Raw genomic sequence first — 4,637 nt, 5'->3', positions numbered from 1 at the left:
TTCCAGACTGCTCTTGGCTTGTGAGGAGAGGGGTGAACCTAGAGATGCCAGACTTGGGGACTGCCATTCGGCCACATGATAGGCTCCAAAATTCCTATCTAGAAGCCACATCCTTTGTTCTCATCCATTCCTCTCCCCTGCTGCACACCCGTGACCCTTCCCTCCCCTCCCCCCTTTCCCCCAGTTAGTTCTCACTTCTGCTTTTCCATTACATCAGTTCCATTATCTTCTCCAGTTCCCACCCTCCCTTAAGGGCTCTTCCACCCTAGGGTCCCTTTTCTAGCTCATTGACCTATAAACACACATCTGAACACACACACACACACACACACACACACACACACACACACACGAATTTTTTTTTTAAATAATCACTCTTTTTTTTTAAAAGAATGTTTTAATGATTTATTTATTACATACAGTGTTCTGCCTGCATGTGTCCCTGCAGGCCAGAAGAGGGCACCAGATCTCATTACAGATGGTTGTGAGCCACCATGTGGTTGCTGGGAATTGAACTCAGGACCTCTGGAAGAGCAGTTAGTGCTCTTAACCTCTGAGCCATCTCTCCAGCCCCCCCCCCCCCCCCGGATTTAAACTCAGTTTCCACACACAGGAGCATGCAGTGTCTCTTCCTGAACACTGCGGACTTTGAGGTAAAGTCGCCATCTTCATCAGTCAGGTATGCCTGCTTTGGGGCCTGCCTGTTGGTGGGATAGTCACTGGACCCCCACCTGGAAGTCTAGCTACTCCCAACTGTGTTCCTTGAAGTAGTCTGTATGCAGTTCTGGTGCTAGAGCATATAGGTGGGGGGTTGACTGGGGGAAGGAACTCTATGTGGCTATGGGCAAGCCATCATTCATGCTGGAGAAGGCTGTTTTGGAGTTCCGAATGCTCCTCCCAGCATACCCTTTGGGTTTTTCATGATAGGGTCTCTCTGTGTAGCCCAGGCTGTCCTGGAACTCAGAGATTCATCTGCCTCTGCTTCCTGAGTGCTGTTTCTATTTTAAATTTATTTTTATTTTATGTGCATTGGTGTTTTGCCTGTACCTATGTCTGTGTGAGGGTGTCAGGACAGGTTGGAGCTGCCAGATGGGTGCTGGGAATTGAACCCAGGTCCTCTGGAAGGGCAGCCAGTGCTCTGAACCACTGGGCCTTCTCTCCATCTCCCGGTTTGTTTTCTCCTGTTCTCCCTTTTCCCCTTCGCTGGCTCTCACAGATGTGGCTGCTAGTCTCCACTGTGTTTTATTATGCAGCCAGGGCATTCCTGTGGCTTTGGATTCTTCCCTACTTCTGGACATTGCCAGTCCCAGTCCAGACAGCTGGGAACAGGATCCTTCCTGTGTCAGGCTCATGCTCTTGGGGGACAGCTCCTAGGACAGACTTTTCCTGCCTTGTTGATTGGAACAAAGGGCTCATGTTTCCCAAGGCTGTGACTGACCTAGTCTATGTCTGTTCTCAAGCTAGCTCCATCAGCGCCCACTCATGTGGGTGACTCCCTGCAGCATACAGAGGGGCAAAAACCCAGGCTTGAGGGTTTCTACTGAGCCACCACATGGGTAGGAGAAGTCTTGTGACACTGATCGCATGCCTGCCCATATTTTCTACTTACCTGTTTTCTGTGCTTACTGCTTCAGATCCACATGCCTGTAAATCCCAGGTCTGCAATGGGACTGATTTCTGGAACCTCACTCCGAGTACCTGCTATGGCTTCTCTCTTACCTTTTTCCACTCTCAAAGTTGAGAACAGAGGTCCTGAGTCCCACCACATGCACCCACCTGGGGAAGGAATGCTTGGCAGGAATGAGAACGGACAGACATCAGCCCAGCTTTGCACCCAGCAGTGTGGATCCCAGCCATGAGGGTGGTGGGTAAAGGACACGTTTCCCATTCAGGGATGATAAAAATGTTACACAACTTGATGAGTTGTAAAAACCATTGACTTATAGTTTGACAGGGTGACTTGTATAGCATGTCATTAGATCTCAATACACATGACAGGGCTGTGTTAATAACAGTCATCATGTCTAACTACCAAGCATGCCGGGCAGCTTCCTGAATTCTAAGCCTGACTCACATATTGCATACAGCCCCATGTCTGTAATCACAGGAAACCTGGTGCTAAAGGCTACTTGCCTTGAATGAGCTGCTATGAAAGAGAGCCCTTATCTGTGACAATGTACTAACAATGTCTCTTACTTCACCTTCCCAGCAGCCTAAGGAAGCTGTCATTATCCCCATTTAACAGATGAGGCAGCAAGAGCCTTGGAGTTGTGATCTGGAAACTTTGTGAGGCCCCCCTGCTCTGCCACCTGTGCAGCTGGAGGCTAAGAAATGAGCTGGGGCACCCTCCTCTGTGGCCCTGTGGTGGTGTGGAGGACAGGGGCTGTGGTGCTCCCTTCTGCCAGCTGCAGGAGGCTCTCACTGCTGTAGAAGTCAGACTGGGGCCTTTGTGCAGCCTGGAGCCTTGGCACTGAGTAGGCCCAGGAGCTACATGGATGCCTCAGTGCTACATCCAGGCTTCTTACCTACAGTGGGGGTCAGGGGAACATTTGACTTCCAAAGTGGAGATGGGAGGGGATGCTTCCCTCACCTCAGCTGCCCAGCCTCTCCAAGGCCCACAAGCTCTCCAAGGAGATAGAGCTTAAGCAGGTAGGCAGATGCCTGGGGAGGGAGCAGGCTAGCCGAGCTCCCAAGGTTTGTGGCACAGTCACTTAGATCCAGTCCTACAACATCAAAGACTCAGGAAACCATGACCTTTAGGGACCCAGGGGCTCTGAGGAGTGAGTGAAATTGCTGCTGCTTTTTGGCTGTGAAGGATTCTAGAGTGTGCTGGAATCCCAGACTCTTAGGCCTTTGCCCTGGAACTCTCAAGTTGGGTAACTGCCGCCTTGCTTTGCCGACCTTGACCTTGATGTCCTCCCTATGCTGATTCCCTGCTGGTCTCCACCCTCCTGAATGCTTAAGGGAAGTTCCTTGTTTGTGTTTCCTGCATTTGGTGTAAACAGCTTAGATGCAAAAATGTAGAATATTCAGTAGCGAACTTCTGCCCTCCAGGGGTTCCTCCATTGTGCTGTAAGCCTGTATTTAAGGTTCCCTCCCTTCTTCAATAAACGGCATTCGGCATCCCCTGGCACGAATGACCCGCTGTCTTTTGTCTCTGTTTTTCAATCCACAGCCCCTCGCTCGGACATGGTAAACGGGTGGTGGTAGCGTGGGGACTGAATCCAGAGCCTTACACAAGCCGGCAAATGGTGTAGCCACCCCTACCTCCTATCCATATCCAAATCTGCCCTAACTGCTGGCGTAGGCACCTTTGGAATTCATTCTCAGAGCCCTGAACCAGCTCAAGCCCTAGCACCCCCAGTTCCCGTCCATCTGCCTGGCATTAGTAAATTCTGCTCAAACCCTTCAGCTCACAGCAGGTGGAGGCTAATCAGAGCCTCCTAGGTCCTACAGCTGAATGTACTTGTCCCATTTTGCTCTTGGAAACATCTTTACATGGGCCTGGAACCTCTAGAGAGCTCAGCAACTTTGCATACACATGGGCATTAAGCTGTAGGCTGCTCCCATCATCCTTCAGGACAAGGACTTCCACATAAGGTTGACTGCATGGCTTCTCCTTTAAGGAGGCCACAGGGACAAAAATAAGTCACAAAAAATCAAAGTTGTACTTGGTTTACTTTCCACATTAGACCAAGAAGCATGTCTTTTGAGCCACACCTCTAAAATGCTATCTGGTAGTAAGGAGTAAATAAAATATATGCATACAAAGTACTGGAGGTGTTCAGTAATGCTGCTATCCCCTCCACCACCTGCTGGGAGCAGTTGCTGCCCAGAGCTCAGGACACAATGCCTTCCCTAGTCTCCTTCCTCAGATTCCTATGCAGGGCGTGTGCTTAGCATTGCAGTACCACAGATGACCACCAGGTGGTGACCAAGCGCCCAGACTTCTGGTTTTATGGTTTACTGGTTTTTCGTTGTTATGAACCATGTAAGAAAAAAGAACCACTGTAATTATGGCAGGGCTCCAAACTCTTGGCTGAGAAGCAGCCCTTTCCCACTGTCCCTCAGTTGTCCCAGGCAGGGGGATGGCTTGCCTGCTTTTTTCACTGAAGAGGATTTCCTGATATGTGGGGCTCAAGGCCTCCCTCCCAGGGTTTACCCTCAACCCAGTCACCCACTGAGAAGTCCTAATCATCTCCCTGAGACCTACTTCCCTGTTGTTTCTGGAGTTGGTGCCACACAGTCCCCAGCACAGCCAGATCTGGCCAAGCAGCTCCCTCTGCCCAGACTCAAGGGCAGACAAGAGCTCTACAAATGTGCCTCATCTTCCCCAAGGGCACGGAGTATTAACCAGGGAGCCTACCAGTGGCTCATGTCCCCCAAAAGGACAAAGACTAGGAACGAATGAGTCTTTCTACGCCAAGCTCTGACAGGACCTTAGGGGACATGAGGCTATGAAGGATCCAGGAAAGTTACCAGCTAAAAGGCAGGGTACACTCAGTTGTAGAAGCTGGACAGGGGAAGGTGATTCCTGGGGACACCAGATCCCGACCCCAAGCCGAGAGCACCAGCTGTCTCCCCTCATCTGTCCCACAACCTGCACTGGATATGTTCACAAAGAAATGGCCTCAGAG

The sequence above is a fragment of the Onychomys torridus genome, chromosome 9 (genome assembly GCF_903995425.1).
Source record: "Onychomys torridus chromosome 9, mOncTor1.1, whole genome shotgun sequence".
Classification (NCBI taxonomy): Eukaryota; Metazoa; Chordata; class Mammalia; order Rodentia; family Cricetidae; genus Onychomys; species Onychomys torridus.
The sequence above is the reverse complement of the archived record's forward strand: the minus strand, read 5'-3'. Positions refer to the sequence as shown.